The sequence below is a fragment of the Salvelinus sp. IW2-2015 genome, unplaced genomic scaffold (genome assembly GCF_002910315.2).
Source record: "Salvelinus sp. IW2-2015 unplaced genomic scaffold, ASM291031v2 Un_scaffold1921, whole genome shotgun sequence".
NCBI lineage: Eukaryota > Metazoa > Chordata > Actinopteri > Salmoniformes > Salmonidae > Salvelinus > Salvelinus sp. IW2-2015.
Genome location: NW_019943279.1, coordinates 183,701 through 202,691, shown reverse-complemented (window position 1 = coordinate 202,691; position 18,991 = coordinate 183,701). Strand labels below are relative to the sequence as shown.

Here is an 18,991-nt window from a genome sequence, read left to right as displayed (position 1 = left end):
TATCCATTGTAAAACTTAAAGCAAGTCCTTTATACTGCAAAACTTTGTTTATGCATTGTGTAAAGTACTTGGTTGCAAGCAAATTGGCTTTCCCCAATATTGATGAGCAGAGTTGTAGTGACATGTTTTGGGGATTTAGAGATATCGATCTATTATTTGGAATGCTAGAAAGTAAACAAAAGTATTTAACATATTGTATAGATCAATTAAATTAAAATCACTCATTACAAAGATATACAAGGACCTTGAGCATTCCAGTGGCAAACCGTTATCGGGGGAGGAGTCTATATTAAAGAAAATTCTTAGCTAATCACACCCTTTTAGTAGGTCATACATTTGAGGATTCCAAAGATAATTTGTTGTCTAAATACACAGTGTCATTGGTGTTACTCAATTTAAATGAAGGGAAATTACATTGTGAGCTAAATAAGTAATCCTATCACTTTAGTAAATATTTTTTTTAAGGGTACATTACCTTATATTTTAGCATCTGTTGCCTCCATTCGAGAAAATTCTCAATTACCAAAAATGTGTAATTTGTGTTACTACTCCTGCTGGTGGCACAACGTTATCATAATAGAACAATTATTCAAAGTCATTAAGCTGACATATTAGTTGATTTAGAATGGGAAGATGTTTTAAATCTAGAAACATTATTATCTTTCTGAAATGCCATGCCCAAATGCACCAGCATTTGAAGAATGACCCCCATGTATGCCCAGAGAGAGATGTCACGGAGAATTTCTGTAAATACACTCTCCCTAATCTACATGCCTATATTTAATTGATCTTCTTTGAGCTATTCTGTTTGCAAAAGCACACAGTGTATAAGAGAGGCCTATACGGTTGTTTGCTTGAAAGTATACACTGTAATACATAGCTGCTTGAAACCCTGAATGTGTCTGTAGTAACATGTTAACATTAATGATATCTAAATTGTCAGGTCTTTTGGGTGAGCTTACTGTGTGCCAACTTAGACTCAAGTCCAACATGAAGAGGAGGTGTGAGCGTGTCTTTGAGGGAATAGCAAAACAGGGAAACCCAACCCTTGTCACACCCTGGCCTTAGTTATCTTTGTTTTCTTTATTATTTTAGTTAGGTCAGGGTGTGACATGGGGAATGTTTGTGTTTTGTCTCGTTTCGTTTCTGTTTCGGGTGGTATATGGAAAAGGGGGGTTGTTTAGGGTATGTGTGTTGTGTGAATGTTTCTGGTATGTCTATGGTTGAGATGAATGTTTCTAGTATGTCTTATGGTTGCTGAGTGTTCTCAATCAGAGAAGATGTCGGTCTATTGCTCTGTTGTCTCTGATTGGGAGCCATATTTTAGGCAGCCATAGGCATCATGTTTTTGTTGGGTCATTGTCTAGGTCTGTGTCTGTGTCTAGGTCTGTGTCTGTGTCTAGGTCTGTGTCTAGGTCTGTGTCTGTGTCTGTGTCTAGGTCTGTGTCTGTGTCTAGGTCGCATGTTTGCATTTTGTTCGGTTATAGCTTCACGGTCGTCTATTTGTTGTTTTGCTTCGTTCGTTCATCTCCTAAATAAAGAGAAGATGTATTTTTTACACGCTGCGCCTTGGTCCTCTCTCTCTCCCTTGGACAATCGTGACAACCCTTCTCAATAAGATCTACACAGAGCTCTACATCACAGAGGGTGGAAGTGGACAGGTCAATAAGGAACATGAAGTGAGACAGATTGAGATGGCATCTAGACGAGCGTCAACACAAGAGATACCAATCAAGTACAACGACATCTATAAACCCTTACCTGGACAAGACCAATGTATCAGAACAGTGCTGACAAAGGGAGTCGCTGGCAYTGGAAAAACGGTCTCCGTGCAGAAGTTMATTCTAGACTGGGCTGAAKAAAAAGCAAATCATGATGTCCACCTGATATGTTCACTCCCTTTTCGGGAGCTGAATCTGATGAAGAAAAAACACAGCTTGGTTGAACTTCTCAATCACTTCTTCATAGAAACCAAAGAATCAGGGATAACAGACTTTGAAAAGTACAAAGTTCTGTTTGTCTTTGATGGTCTGGATGAGTGTCGACTTCCTCTAGACTTTCAGAATAATGAGAGCTGTTGTGATGTCACAGAGCCAACTTCAGTGGATGTGCTACTGACAAACCTCATCAAGGGAAATCTGCTTCCCTCTTCTCTCCTCTGGATCACCTCTCGACCTGCAGCAGCCAATCAGATCCTTGCTGAATGTGTTGACCGTGTGACAGAAGTACGAGGGTTTAACGACCCACAGAAAGAAGAGTACTTCAGGAAGAGAATCAGTGATGTGAACCTGGCCAACAGAATCATAAAGCATTTGAAGTCTTCAAGGAGCATTTACATCATGTGCCACATACCAGTCTTCAGTTGGATTTCAGCCACAGTTCTCGAGGAAATGTTGCGTGAAGCAGAAAGCGGAGATTTGCCCAAGACTCTGACTCAAATGTACACACAAATCCTGGTGTTTCAGACCAAACAGAGTGGTCAGAAGTATCTTGGAGATCTTGCATTGGATCATTATTGGAATAAAACTACCATCCTAGCACTGGGAAAACTGGCTTTTCAGCAGCTGGAAAAAGGCAATCTGATCTTCTATGAGGAAGACCTGAGAGAGTGTGGCATTGATGTCACAGAAGCATCAGTGTACTCAGGAGTGTGCACAGAGATCTTTAGAGAGGAGTTTGGGCTGCACCAGGAGAAGGTCTACTGCTTTGTGCATCTGAGCATTCAAGAGTTTCTGGCAGCTTTATACGTGTTTCTCACATTCAACAATGACACTGTAAATGTAATGTCTGAACAAAAAACAAGCAGGAAACTTCAGCCAGCCAAAGACACAGCTGTGACAATCCTCTACAAGAGTGCAGTGGACAAGGCCTTACAGAGTGAGAATGGACATTTGGACCTGTTCCTCCGCTTCTTTCTCGGCCTCTCACTGGAGTCCAATCAGACTCGGCCTCTCACTGGARTCCAATCAGACTCTTCTTCGAGGCCTACTGACACAGACAGGAAGCAGCTCAGAGACCAATAAGAAAACAGTCAGATACATCAAGGAGAAGATCAGGGAGAATCCCTCTCCAGAGAGATGCATCAATCTGTTCCACTGTCTGAATGCGCTAAATGACCATTCACTAGTAGAGGAGATCCAAAGCTACGTGAGCTCAGGAAGTCTCTCTAAAGAAGAACTCTCTCCTGCACAGTGGTCAGCTCTTCTCTTTGTGTTGCTGACCTCAGAAGAGGAGCTGGATGTGTTTGACCTGAAGAAGTACTTGTGAGGCTGCTGCTAGTGGTCAAGGCTTCCAGAACAGCTCTGTAAGTACTTTAAATTAAAACTTTCGTCATCAGACAGAACACTAATATAAACAAAGATATGGGTTGATTTCTTAACACGTAGTGGTCTTTTTTCTTCCTAAGGCTGAATGGATGTAACCTCACRGAGAAATGCTGTGAGTCGTTGGCCTCAGTTCTCAGCTCAGACTCCTCACACCTGAGAGAGCTGGACCTGAGTGACAATGACCTGCAGGATTCAGGAATAGTGCTGCTCTCTGCTGGACTGAAGAATCCACTCTGTCCACTGGAGAAACTCAAGTAAACAACAAATCCTGAAATCGGGTCAAATTGTATGAAATAAAGTTTCAAGAGCTGTTCATAAAGTTTATGATGACATATGAATATCAATCACTCTTACATTCTCTTCAGGCTGAAGCAATGTAACATCAAAAACAGTAAAGCTTGGCTTCAGTTTTCTGCTCAAACTCAAGTCTGATAGAGCTGGACCTGGGTGACAATGACCTGCAGGATTCAGGAGTGATACAACTCTTTATTGGACTGGGGAATCCAAGTTGTAAACTAAAGATACTTAGGTTAGTCTTTCACACTGTGTTTCTTATCTAACCCTACTGTTGACCCTACCCTAACTGTACCCCTTACAGTTAATATTCTGAGATGATGTACACATACTTTCTCAGAAAATGATAATATTATACTAAATATTCCAGGMTAATGTGGTAGACTCTTATTTATTGGCCATSTAGATGACATGAGTGTATATTTCTCTGAGAGTGAGAAGTCTCGTTCTGCAGCCTGTCATTCTGTGGAGTCACAGAGGAAGGTTGTGCTTTTCTTGCTTCAGCTGTCAGCTCAAATCCCTCCCACCTGAGAGAGTTGGACCTGAGCTACAATAACCCTGGAGACTCAGGCAAACTGCTCTCTACTCTACTGGAGGATCCACACTATAAACTGCAGACACTCAGGTAAAAACATTCACATTGGTTATTATTTCCCATCAAAAAGATAAGTCCTTGATTCTAACTGTCTGTTTGTTTCTGCTGTTCTTCCAGTGTGCACCATGATTCAGAGTGCTGGTTAAAATCAGCATTGAGAAAATGTAAGTCTCAATACCATTTGGAATCAGAGTAAAATTACTGTTGTTTAATGTTACCCAGGGATAACATTTATTTGGAATATACGAGATTATACTTGATTTTCAAAAATGTTACCAATACTATATGATCAAAATAAATTTGAAATAAAACTACACAACGATGCCAAACTATTATCTTGATGTGTTATGTATCATCAGATGCCTGTGAGCTCACACCAGACCTCAACACCATACACCCTCAACTGTACCTGACTCGGGGGAACAGGAAGGTGGTGCATGACTCCAAAGGACATCAGAAAAACTATCCTAAGCACCCAGAGAGGTTTGACCAGTGGACTCAGATGCTGTGTAGAGAGCCTCTTTCTGGGCGCTGCTACTGGGAGGCAGAGTGGGAGGGTTATGGGGCTTATGTAGGGCTGACATATAGAAGACTTGTTAGGAAAGGAGGGAATAATGACTGTGATTGGCTACAATGACATGTCCTGGAGTTTGTACTGCAATGACAAGTCCTATGATGCCTTTCATAACATAAAGAGCACCCCCATCCTCTTACTGTCCTCCAGCTCCCGCAGAGTAGGAGTGTATCTGGACTGGCAAGGTGGTACYCTGTCCTTGTACAATGTTTCCTCTGACACACTGACCCACCTGCACACATTCCACGCCACATTCACTGAGCCACTTTATGTGGTGCTATGGCCTTGGCTTGACTCAGCTATTACCCTGTGCAGAGTAAGACAGTTCTGAGTCCTCAGGCAAGTCACCTCCTGCTCCAGCACACATATTCTAGTCCTGTTTATRTCTGGAGCTATAACATAGCTTTGTCCTGATCTTGTCCACATTCTGATTGTGCCCACATTTTTAGACAGGTGTAGACAATCAAAAAACACATTATCTGATTGTGATCCGATCTTCCTTCCCACCTCCGGAGGCAGTCAGGCACCCATTGTGTCTGAATATCTTTACAAGTGTAGATGGATCTGGACAGTAAAACCATTTMAATCATCATCATCCCACCCTCTAAATCAGCCCCCCTTTCGAAGGCCCTCGGATCAATACCCCCCTCCCCCCCAAAAAGAAATAACCTAATGACCTCAGTCGGGTTCTCAACTTACTGTCAAATAGTAGAATACAAAAGAGGCAATTTCAAAATAATTTGCATACAAGGGACGAGGAAATATGGTCACAACGCCGACACAGTGGACGGATGAGAGACACATTCTAATACCATGTGCAGAAGCATATCTGACAAAGTGGACACAATCTGAAAATGGACGAGGACTTGATGGAACATGGGCACAGTCTGACTTCAGGACTCGAAATCAGTGGGAGTCATTTCCCCCTCTGTGTTTTAGTGTAAATAGCCTTAAGAAATGCTGCAGGAAAAATAGAAATGTTTAGTCATTTGTAATTGTAATTGTTATTATTGTGGTTTGTACATCTGTTTGTCTTTCTGCCATTTGAAATGTGTTATCCAACATGTTAATGTATGGTGTGAGTAGCCTTATTAGAAAACTAAATAGAATCCATCAATAAGTGCATTGGTTCKTGTTTTTGAACATGTTTATCTCTCTAGGGATAAGTTCCAGTGTACTCTGCAGWGGGTACATSTCCCCTCTCTGTAGTGTTCTGTAACTTGTTTAGACAATGACTTCAATATCAAGTGTTAGCCTGTAATGCTCCAATCAGTTTGGTTAATGATTGATCGTTGAGGGAAAATATAAAACATGTATGTGATGATCAGTCTGAAAATGAACGAGTTGATATTGTGGAGCAACACCAGGAGGACACCATCTTAGTTGAAACAGTCCTGTTTATTGTCTCAGTGCATTTCCAGTAGAAAACACAGCAACGGTATGTTCCAGAGTCAGGTGACGTCAGGGTGAGGGAAGTGAGCCAACAGMAGGACTCCAACCTTSTCAGGATAAATAACCAGTCCTCCCAACCTCAGACAGCTAACGCTTCGGCCACATAAGATGATGTCGTGCTTCACATACAGAGRACTCAATCAGAATACATACCTGTACATCGTTCAGTTGGTGTAAACGGMTACATTTATAATGTGAAAGTTCATCCTTCTCCCATAAACGTGGAGTGAATGTGTGTGTGTGTAATCCGGGGTATGTATGTGATAGATTATAATAGGATGTAGTTAGTACAGGCCAGGACCCACTACCTTATTACTGTGATATGTAACAACTACAGCGCCTTCAGACTACATTCACCTTACAGCAGCACTGACATCAACGTGTGTGTGTGTGTGTGTGTGTGTGTGTGTGTGTGTGTGTGTGTGTGCGTGCGTGCGTGCGTGCGTGCGTGCGTGCGTGTGCGTGCGTGCGTGTGTGATAGAGAGCAAAACATAAACTTGAGCTGAAAACGAATCTGTTTTTAAATGTAAAAACATCAACACAGGAAGTTCCACCTCTCAGCACAGGAAGTGCCTGCATACAGTACTCATCGCCACACCAACAGAACTCCTAAGCATGACAATGCATCATACAACATGTAACCATAGAGATAATAAAACAGTATTATATTAATGATAACAGTAAAGATGATAAAAACCAAAAGCGCTAAATGTTAATTTTGGTGGCATCTGGAGGGCACCCGGGTGTACAGGTTCTAGTTTCCTTATTAAATCCRTCATTACTTGAATCAGATGTCTTAATGCTGGGCTGGAACTAAACCCTGCCCATCCAGTAGCTCTCCGGGACCAGGGTTAGTTCATTGCTCTGTTGCAGCTTACAACGTGCGACCCATTCTGAACTTTAACCTTCACAAAAGTGCCAAGTAGAGGGGGCAGAGAGGATTGGGGGGGGGGAGATACATCCCACTTTAGGCAGGTCTGTAGATTTGGTACTGGGGGGTCTTATACGTGTACATAGAATGGGTAGAACAGACCCATGTTCTAAAATCCACATGTCCCATCCCTTATTGCGGCACAATAAACTTTACCATCGCTGATGTGTGAACAGCTGAGAAGCAACTGCAATCAGCGAGATGTGATGAGCATCAATTAAACATCCAAATATAAATATGGTGTCAGACATTCAATATTAAATATGGTGTCAGACATTTCAATATTAAATATGGTGTCAGACATTCAATATTAAATATGGTGTCAGACATTCAATTATAAATATGGTGTCAGACATTCAATATAATTGGTGTCAACATCAATATTAAATATGGTGTCAGACATTCAATATTAAATATGGTGTCAACTTCAATATTAAATATGGTGTCAGACATTCAATATTAAATATGGTGTCAGACATTCATATTAATATGGTGTCAGACATTCAATTGAATCAATAAAATATGGTGTCAGACATTCAATATTAAATATGGTGTCAGAAATTCAATATTAAATATGGTGTCAGACATCAATATTATTATGGTGTCAAACATCCAAATATAAATATGGTGTCAGACATTCAATATTAATATGTTCAGAACATCAATATTATATGGTGTCAGACATTCAATATTAAATATGGTGTCAGACATTCAATATTAATATGGTGTCAGACATTCAATATTAAATATGGTGTCAGACTATTCAATATTAAATTGGTGTCAAACATTCAATATTAAATATGGTGTCAGACATTCAATATTAAATATGGTGTCAGACATCCAATATTAATATATGGTGTCAGACTTTCAATATAAATATGGTGTCAAACATTCAATATTAAATATGGTGTCAAACATCCAATATTAATATGGTGTCAGACATTCAATATTAAATATGGTGTCAACATTCATATTAAATATGGTGTCAGACATTCAATATTAATATGGTGTCAGACATTCATATTAAATTGGTTCAGACATTCAATATTAAATATGGTGTCAAACATCCAATATTAATATGGTGTCAGACTATTCAATATTAAATATGGTTCAAACATCCAATATTAAATATGGTGTCAGACATTCAATATTAAATATGGTTTCCAGTATAATTGTGGACCATTGATTTGATTTCTAATGTAAATCTTTTCTATGGTCTCATATGTGTGGGGGAGGGGAGGGCCTTCCTCTATGGTCTGAAAAGTAGCTTATCAGGCTGATGGCATCGTGGGTAACCTCCTCACACCCTGCCACTCCGCCTGGGAGACCCATAGAGCTCGGGAGGAGCACGAGGGAGGAAAGGGTGCTTCTCCCAGGTAATCAGCCATATAGAAGCCAAGGAACAGGCACCCAGTCAATGAAACCAGGGAACACTCCACCTCTCACTCGCTCACCCTTCTCACCGAGGGAGTGGTGTCCAGAAGGACCTGGCAGGATGTAGTGGCCAGGTAGACTGTACAGGGGTGGGCTGGGCAGAGTTGGGACTCATCAGCATGGCACTGTAGATGTTGGAGGCTACCACCAGGAATAGAGCAGGATAGGACCGATGATCGCCCCCTCCAGACCCAGATAGTATGCTCCTCCTGCCACTGCTAGACAGTCAGATACGGGTGACCACCACTGTGGGGGGGGTGCAGATATCAACACAACACTTACTTTAATATCATAACGATTAGATTTCTCTCTCTACACATGATCTCATAAACAGTGATACGCACAACACAACACTCCACACACACCATACACACACCACTACACACACACACACACACACACACACACACACACACACACACACACACACACACACACACACACACACACACACACACACACACACACACACACACACACACACACACACACACACACCCTGATATATCGGAGTAGATGGCTGTGTCTACGAAGTAGGTGGGCAGAGATGGAAGAGTAGCAGTAGCAAGGCTTTGCCCCCTCCCTGGGCCAGCCACAGGTCACACACACGGGCAGCGCTGCCCGTAGCTCCCCAGGAACGGCACCGCACCCAGGATAGCTGCCAGGGCTGAAGGGGGGTGAGGGAGAGGACACATGGAACAGTTTTGACAATAGTAAGACAGAAGACTGGAATAGAACAGTCCTGTTATACAAGTTACTCATCTAATAGTTTGGACATAAGGAGGGTTTTCCTCGTCTCCAGGCTAGTCAGTCAACATCAGCAAGTTAAGATGTTCTATTGATCAGTCAGTTTTGAACACACTCACCAGAGGGGATGAAGACGATGTGGATGCGAAGATGGGTGTGTGTCAGCCAGGTGTAGAGACCATAGAACCTGCCATCTTCAGAGAGGCATCAAACACCCCTCTAAAACACACACAATTAAACTAATATATGTTTTAACATTTCAAATGTCAAATGAGTGCAGTGTGTGTGTGGACGTGTTTAAATATTCTTGTGGGGACCGAAGTTATAGTTTAGGAGCCTAGGTTAGGTTTAAGAGCTAGGGTTAGGGTTAGGAGCTAGGGTTAGGTTTAAGAACTAGGGTTAGGTTTAAGAGCTAGGGTTAGGGTTAGGAGCTAGGGTTAGGTTTAGGAGCTAGGGTTAGGTTTAGGAGCTAGGGTTAGATTTAGGAGCTAGGGTTAGGTTTAAGAGCTAGGGTTAGGTTTAGCGTTCAGGTTAGGTTTTTGGTTTAATTTGAGGGTTACAGTTACGGTTAGGGTAAGTGTATGGGTTAGGGTAAGTGTACGGGTTAGGGGTTAGGGAAAACAGGATTTAGAATGGGACTGAATTGTGTGTCCCCACAAGGTTAGCTGTACAAGACCGTGCGTGTGTGTGTGTTTATGTGTGTGCTGTGTGTGTGTGTGTACCTGATGGCCTCCTCTACAGACTGTCCTATGATGTTAGAGGATGGTCCGGGCTGGGACAGAGGAGTGAGGTTGATCACCCATTTGACAGGCTCGTAGTACTCTCCACTGGAACTCAGCAGATAGAACAACGTGGTCAGGAATATCACCTACACATACACACATACACACACAAAAGGACACACACARGCACGGYSACACACACACASGGACACACAATCAACAATGTAAATATTACGGTATGAAGGAGGAGGCACACAGAAGCGAGCTATGTGTGTGTGTTACCAAGGCTGGAGGGAAGTTGAGGAGAGCTGTGGTGTGTGTGTTACCAGGCTGAGGGCGAAGTTGAGGAGAGCTGTTGTGTGTGTTACCAGGCTGAGGGGAAGTTGAGGAGAGCTGTGTGTGTGTTACCAGGCTGAGGGCGAAGTTGAGGAGAGCTGTGCCGCTGTGGAAGAGGACAGTGAGGAGAGGTGGTCGTTGTGGAGATCAGCAGCCCAACGTTCCGACTCATCACCACCCACAGAGATCCACTATCTATAACAGAGGATACACACGTTTATATCACAACCCACACACCACACACACACACACACACCACACACACACCCACACACACCACACCACAACACACACCACACACACACACACACACACACACACACACACACACACGTGTGTACTCACAGAGAGCAGTGTTTCTATGTTCTCCTGAGCGAAGGAGGCGATGTCCTGCCAGTCTAAGATCTCTCCCAGCCCGCTGTTCTGTCTTGGACAAGCTTCTGACCACCACTACGGTTACGCCCTCCTGTCTGGGTTACATTCTGAGACAGAAACACCGTAGACATACAGGTAAGCACACACGACACGTAAGCACACAGACACAGACACAGACACACACACACCACCACACACACACACACACACACACACACACAGGATGGTGTTGAAAGAGTGAGACAAGTATGAATGTATAGTGTAGTTCTGGTCTGTGTTTATAAGGGGTAATCAGTGTTTCAGTCTTTATATTCTCAAGCCAAACATGAAGATGTGACCATGTGAACCCCCCTATACTGTGGGTCTGATGGACCAGCCCCCCCCCCGTGTTACCTTGACAAACCAGGAATGGTACAGTCTGTCCACAGTTCCAGAACCTGCTTCTCTATGACAGCTGTGTGGTTCCCCTTTTCACCAAGGCATCTTATGGAGCCTACACACACACACAACCACACACACACACACACACACACACACACACACCCACCACACACACACACACACACACACACACACACACACACACACACACACACACACACACCACACACACACAAATCAGTGATTTTACCAGTGTGTCTCCACCCCCTCCCTCTCTTTCCATCTCTCTCCTGTTGTCTCTCTTACCTTGAATGTTATCCATTCTCTCGACCGTCTGCTGGTAGACGTTAGTGGCAGCAGAGTTCATAGCTTTCTGGATGACCTGGGCTTCGGGAGCCAACTGGAGGAGAGGGTGGAGAGAGAAAGAAGGTCAGGGACTGATTTACCAATAAAGCACCCTGTTCAGCTGTTGAGTGGATGTCTATGAGGAGCCAGGGGTTATCACCGGCAGGGCTGGTGTGATGTCTATGAGGAGCCAGGGGGTTACCACCACAGGGTGTTGTGATGTCTATAAGGAGCCAGGGGTTATCACCGCAGGGTGGTGATGTCTATGAGGAGCCAGGGGGTATCACCCGGCAGGGTGGTGTGATGTTATGAGGGAGCCAGGGGGTTATCACCACAGGTGATGTGATGTTCTAATGAGGGAGCCACGGGGTGTTCATCACCTCTATCAAGGTTGTGATGTTCTATGAGGAGCCAGGGGGGTTATAGCACACATAGGGCTGGTTGTGATGTCTATGCAGGAGCCAGGGGTTTCCAGTTGTATGTCTATATGGGAGCCAGGGGTATATCAACCACACGGGTTGGGTGTTGATGTTATCTGAGGAAGCCAGGGGTTATCAACTACCAGGGTGTGTGATTTGATACTAATGAGGAGACAGGGGGCTGTAATACCATCAGGGTGGTGATGATGTCTATGAGAGCGCAGAGGGGTTATCACCAGGGATAGAGTGATTCTATGAGGGCCAGGCGGGTATGAATCACCTACAGGGTGGTGGATCGTCATATAGGAGAGGGTCACCACAGGGTAGGTGATGTTATACGAGCCAGGGTATCACACAGGGTTGGTGTAGTTGAGACCATTCCGCAGGTGTGTGATGCGATAGCGAGCCAGGGGGTTATCACCACCAGAGGTGATGTTTCGTGATGTCCTAGAGAGAGCCGAGGGGTTATCTCACCCAGGGTGGTAGTGCTGCAGGATGCGGTTATCACGCAGTTGATGTATGAGGAGTCCAGGGGGGTTATACCACAGGGTGGTGTGATGTCTATGAGGAGCCAGGGGTTATCACCAACAGGTTGGTGGTTAGATGGTCTATTTGAGGAGGCCAGGGGGTTACACCACAGGGTGGTTCGACGTCTATGAGGAGCAGGGCGTTGATTCACCCACAGGGTGGTTGTGATGTCTATGAGGAGGCCAGGGGGTTATCACCAAACAATGGTGAATTCGCTAGCATATTGCTTGTGTGGCAGCCAGGGGCTCTATTTCGACTAGCTACCAGGCGTGGTGTGGATGTCCATTATGTACCATGGTGGTGTATATCATGATAGGAGATATACGTGAAGTTTAACTTTGAGGAGCCAGGAGGTTATCACATATTGTAAGAGATAGTAGGTGATTTGGTGTGTGATGGGTTCTTAGTTGGGAGGGGCTATTGGGGCTAGTTACCCGAGATAGCTCGGATAAATGGTGGTGCGCTGTTGATGCTCCATAGATGATGTAGCGACCGTAGTCGATATTTGCCTCATAGGCTATGACGGGACGCTCGCAGGTTGGTCCTCAGGCCCCACTGCTCACCTGTCCACCCTGCCCCAGGCTCTCAGAGTCTCTGTCATAGTTAAGGGCCCAGTTGCCCGTCGGCCAGGTGCCGCAGCTGGTTTCCGGAACTTGTCATACCTCGTGCAGCCTCTAGTCCACTGGCTTACTGGAGGTTTGCTGACACTCTACGTTATATCCCCAGCGCCCTCTGCACGACGTCTGATCGGGTACCTTCAGTTTAACCCCTCAGGCCACCGCATGTCTCACATGTTTCTTCACCGGCTATGTTGCACTAGCACAGGGTTCACACGCCATTGCTCACTCCTAGTTAACGCCCCAAGGCAACCAGATTACGCGTCATCCACCTCTCATTAATTCGCCCCAGGGCCCCTGCCACTGCATTACCTAGTTAACTCCAGGCACCACAGTCAGCTTTCAGGTAGTTTATAAGCGTCATGCGGAGCCCCGTCGCCGGGTCCCACTGCTCACACATTGTGAAGTGGGGGGGAGAAGGTGTTGAGCCATTGATGTTGTGGAAGGTGAGCATCTTACTTGGTTGTACCGTAGGCCGCAGTCGTCCACTGCTCACCTATTAACCAGGTACCCGAGCCTACTGCTGCACTCTGTAGTTAATCTCTGCACAGGCTACCCAGTCACTTGCTCATGGACGATCTAGTTACCGCCCAGTGGCCAACGGCTACTGCTTTGCCGCTGAGTTATATCCCTCAGTGCTCCTCCATCACTTGTCTCGCCTGAGTTAACGAGACCAGGCCCATTCCACTGCTCCGGTGAGCTAGTTTAACTCGCCTAGTGCTGACCACGGTCATCACTGCTCACTGATCTAGTTATGAGCCACCACAGGCGACTCGATGCCACTGCTCCGCTCTGTTCTTCTAATGGACTGGGGCCCCGCGGGGCCCAGTCTGAGCACTTTGTGCTTGACACCTAGTTACACCCCCAGGCCCCAGTCCACTGCTCCACCTAGTTTAACCACTCCCAGGCCCAGTCCCTGCTCACCTAGTTAACCCCCCGATAGTGGACGCCGGTGACGAGTCTCCACTTCTCTTCGATCGCGGGAGGGTAAGAGCTTGTCTGCCCAGGCCATTCCCCTCTCTGTCAGAGCTTGAAGTGCCTTTGAGCCGTCTGTACCATGAAGAGATGAATGCTTAGAGGTTAAATAAAAGCAGTTGGGTTCCAGGCTGATGACGAGGGAGGTGAATGGCTACCTTGTCATTCTCCTCGGCGGCCTCAAGCCACATAAGCAAGACCTCAACTCACCATCTTTGCACAGCAAATATCTCCTCTCCCACTCACCAGAATATATGCAGCTATTCACTGAGCCTTGTCTCTCTCCGTCTACAGCTCCCGTCAGTCTCAGCAGTACCACACTCTTTGGTCAAACAACTCACCATCTATTCAGAGAAGAGCTTCCCTCACATCATTTGGTCAACACAACTCACCCATCACAAGAAGATGCTCACCTTCCAATTCAACATAGGTCAACAAGCTACTCCAAATTATCAAGAAGAGCTCACCTTCCACACATCTGGGTCACAACTCACCATCTATCGAAGAAGGAGTCACCTTCCACATTAATGGTCAACAACTCACCCCGCAAGAGAGCTACCTTCATCATGGTCAACACTCACCCCAGCACGAAGAGCTCACCTCACCCTTCCACATCGAGTGGTCCAATCAAAAAACGTCACCCACCCCCAGCAAGAAAGCTCACCTTACCACTTCAATGGTCACAACTATCACCCCCCTCAGGCAAGAAGAGCTCACCTTCCACATCGATGGTCAACAACTCAAAGCAGATCACACCACTCACCGCCTCCCCCAGCAAGAACAGCTCACCTTCCAACATCAATGGGTGGTCGCAACAACTCACCCCTAGCAAGAAGAAAGCGCACCTTCCACTCAATGGTCAACAACTCCACCCCTCAGCAAGAAAGAGCTCACCTTCCACATCAATGGTCAAACCACCTCTCGCCCCCTCACATGGTCACATACTGGTCACAACTGTACTTGGCAATGTCTAATTGGAGAACCTGGCTAGCAACCGACGTAGCCTGGTGTTCCACCTGGGTGTCCAACCTCCAGACATAATCAAGAGGAGAATCCAACGGCCTGCACACGAACCCCAGCAGCAGGGGCAACACACCCCTCTGTGGCAAACCATGCAGGTCTGGCTGCAAAGCCACACGCACTGGCACAACCACAACCCCACACAGTAATCACACTTCTGTGACAATTGGGAGTAACGTCATCATCAATATTGATGGACAGTCACAGTGTACAAGAGTGTGTGTGTGTGTGTGTGTGTGTGTGTGTGTGTGGTGTGTGTGTGTGGGTTCGCATGTCTCTCTTACTTGGCCCATTCTGGATGGCTGGAACAGTCTCGTTGATAAGGTTACTGGTGACCTCTATGATATGAACACTCTCATGATGAACCTACAAAGAGAGAGAGAGAGAGGAGAGAGAGGAGAGAGAGAGAGAGAGAGGAGGAGAGAGAGAGAGAGGAGAGAGAGAGAGAGGAGAGAGAGAGAGCAGAGAGAGAGGAGAGAGAGAGGAGAGATGAGAGAGAGAGAGAGAGAGAGGAGAGAGAGAAGAGAGAAGAAGAGAGAGAAGAGAAGAGAGAGAGAGAGGAGAGGAGGAGAGGAGAGAGAGAGAGAGAGAGAGGAGAGGAGAGAGAGAAGAGGAGAGAGAGGAGAAAGGAGAGGAGAGAGAGGAGAGAGAGAGAGAGAGAGAGAGAGAGAGAGAGGAGAGAGAAGAGAGAGAGAGAGAGAGGAGTTATGCTGAAAATAGCCTATATCTCAATTAGCTATGTACTGTGGAAGAGGAAATCAAACACTATGGTAAGCTCTGAGGAACACACAGTACGCACCATAGCAGTGAGCAGGAGAACCATGAGTAGAGTTCCTGTCACGCGGAAGATGATGAAGATACTGATGAGTTTATCCAGGGAGCGCTCCAACCATATGACCATCTACAGAGAGAGACAGAGGAGAGAGAGCAGAGAGACAGAGCGATAAAAAAGAAGGGGAAAGTGACAGAGAGAAAGAGACATAAGTCAGCATCTGCCATTAGGAGTTGTGCAGATGTGACTGACGACATGGAGAAACCTGTGTCCTTCTCCCCTGGGAAACCAGAGACCAAGGCAGACATTCTGTGTCTGAACTAAAGCCTACCGCCGCCATCTTGGATCCTGAGAACAGCCTGTGCACACAGACACACTCTATCACACACCATGCATGAGTGCACGCATGTTAAACCCCAGGGCTGTGTGTGAGACGTGTGCTCTGTCTGCAGGCTCATCTCTTTACACGTCTTTATTGTAAAAGAGGCAGTTCCTCTAAGGGCCACAGAGGAGGACAGTCACTTCCCAGGATTTAGGTTTCTCTATGTCCCCTGCCTTATAACAACCCTATGATACCTTATGACAGCATTATGACACCTTCCTAAGTGACCTGGGAGTGTGTGAGGTCACTGAGGAAGAATGCTGAACATGACCATCAGGAGGCTGGAGGTGATGGGGAGATATTAGTAAGACGGTGTCTCAGTGGTATTACACAACATGGCCACTGACCTGACAGCACATGAAGCAATATGGTGGCAACCTCAGAGTATTGGGACACATCCTGAGTCAACACATAACAGAATGAGAATCTGAGAGATCTAGAAAATCTACAGTATAGACTCTACAGAAATATAGACTACAGCAAAGCTCAGCTCAAGACCAGTCAGAATCAGAAATTGGTTTGATGATAACTGCTGTTTTAAAGGTAGACTCAGCGATATGACGTAGATGCACAAAGTAACCAGCGATTGGGTCAATTTCCACAACAACTAAGAGCGTTGGACAGAGAGGCTCAACTTCTCCTCTGTTTTGGTCCCGTAGCTAGTACGCTCTATCAGTGTGAAGCGAACCTGTGCACATGTGCGGATACTGTGTGACTGTGTGAAAGCAAAGTCTTGCATCMCGCTCATCTCAATATCAGCCGTGCTGCTCGAGGCGGAGTCTACCTTTACAGATGCTAATCTAACGCCTTCACTACAGAATAGTCATTAATATGGATGTCCCCCCTGTCCAATATGGATCAGACTCCAACCCAACCCAGTACCAGCTCAGTCCCACCCCTCCCAAACCCATGTAACCCCCAGGACRCCACCCAGATCTTTCTTTAGGCGGTCTGCTAATGCRCCTCCATGGTGCAGCTCTTCATTTCCAGAGCTAGGGAATAGCAGGGAGRGTCTACCCTGTCTTGGTAATAGTAGGGGCAGCCCTGCCCCCCCAACCCAACCCCCCCGGCACTCTCCTCAGCTTGGTCTAAAGCAGTCTCTTCTCTCCATGCATCTCACACACACTCAGAAGCCAACCAGCCAATCAGATCACAGAGGAGAAGCTAAGGAAGGTTGAGGAGCCAATGAATGAGCTCGCCCCACCGTAGCTTCACCACAACAGAAGCAGGAAGCAGGGAGGAAGTGAGGTCAGCGAGGGGCGGAGACAGGATGGAGGGATGACAGTGGATGGTTACAGCGTCACTCCAAGCTACTATAGGGCGCTCACACTGCTTCACACACTCTCTTTCTTCCTTCCTTTATCATTCTCTCTCTTTTGTTCTCTGACTATTTCACACTCATACACTCTTCCTCTTCTTCTCTCTTTCATTCTCATTTTGACATAATTTCAGACACACACACTCATGCTCTCTCTCTCTCTCTCTCTCTCTCTCAGCAGAGCTCTCCTCCAGAACATTACCTGCTTGTTAAGCCAATGCCAGAGCTTCAGGAGGAGACAAAGAGACATTGGGGAAATGATTATTTGACAGACCTGTGAAGCAATCATCACATGGTTCCCAAGCACAAACAACACAGCTTGTGATTGGATACAGGCAGTAAAGGGGGGGCTTTAGAAAACAGGAAGTGCTGCAGGGAATTTCTGATTGGATGCAGGGAGTGAATGCCGTTCTGATTGGATACCAGATGTGTCAACGTGTGCTTGAGCAGAATACAAAAAACAACAAAACGGTGCAGAGAAAACAGAGCGAGAGTGCAATATCTTTTCTTCTTTCCTCATTGAGGCGTAGAGGTGAAGACAAGGGGGGTGAGACAAGGGGGATGAGACGAGGGGATGAGACGAGGGGTGAGACGAGGGGGTGAGTCGAGGGAGGTGAGTCGAGGGAGGTGAGACGAGGGGGTGAGACAAGGGGGTGAGACAAGGGGTGAGACGAGGGGGGTGAGATGAGGGGGTGAGACAAGAGGTAAAACAATTAAGTGACCTCATTCAGTAGTAATATTAACCTGTAAGGAGATCATTCAGTAGTATATTAACCTGTAAGGAGATCATTCAGTAGTAATATTAACCTGTAGAGAGATCATTCAGTAGTAATATTAACCTGTAAGGAGATCATTCAGTAGTTTATTAACCTGTAGGGAGATCATTCCGTAGTAATATTAACCTGTAGGGAGATCATTCAGTAGAAATATAACCTGTAAGGAGATCATTCAGTAATAATATTAACCTGTAGGGAGATCATCAGTAGTTTATAACCTGTAAGGAGATCATTCAGTAGTTTATTAACCTGTAGGGAGATCATTCAGTAGTAATATTAACCTGTAAGGAGATCATTCAGTAGTATATTAACCTGTAGGGAGATCATTCAGTAGTTTATTAACCTGTAGAGAGATCATTCAGTAGTAATATTAACCAGTAAGGAGATCATTCAGTAGTTTATTAATCTGTAGGGAGATCATTCAGTAGTTTATTAACCTGTAGGGAGATCATTCAGTAGTAATATTAACCTGTAAGGAGTTCATTCAGTAGTATATTAACCTGTAGGGAGATCATTCAGTAGTTTATTAACCTGTAGGGAGATCATTCAGTAGTAATATTAACCAGTAAGGAGATCATTCAGTAAGTAATATATAAACCTGTAAGGAGATCATTCAGTAGTAATATTAACCTGTAGAGAGATCATTCAGTAGTAATATTAACCTGTAAGGAG

The 18,991-nt window shown here is 45.3% G+C and overlaps 1 pseudogene; it reads left to right on the top strand.

Annotated features, from left to right (window-relative positions):
* Positions 1 to 990: 990 nt before the first annotated feature.
* Positions 991 to 5,431, top strand: LOC112072414 (NLR family CARD domain-containing protein 3-like; annotated as a pseudogene).
* Positions 5,432 to 18,991: the final 13,560 nt, after the last annotated feature.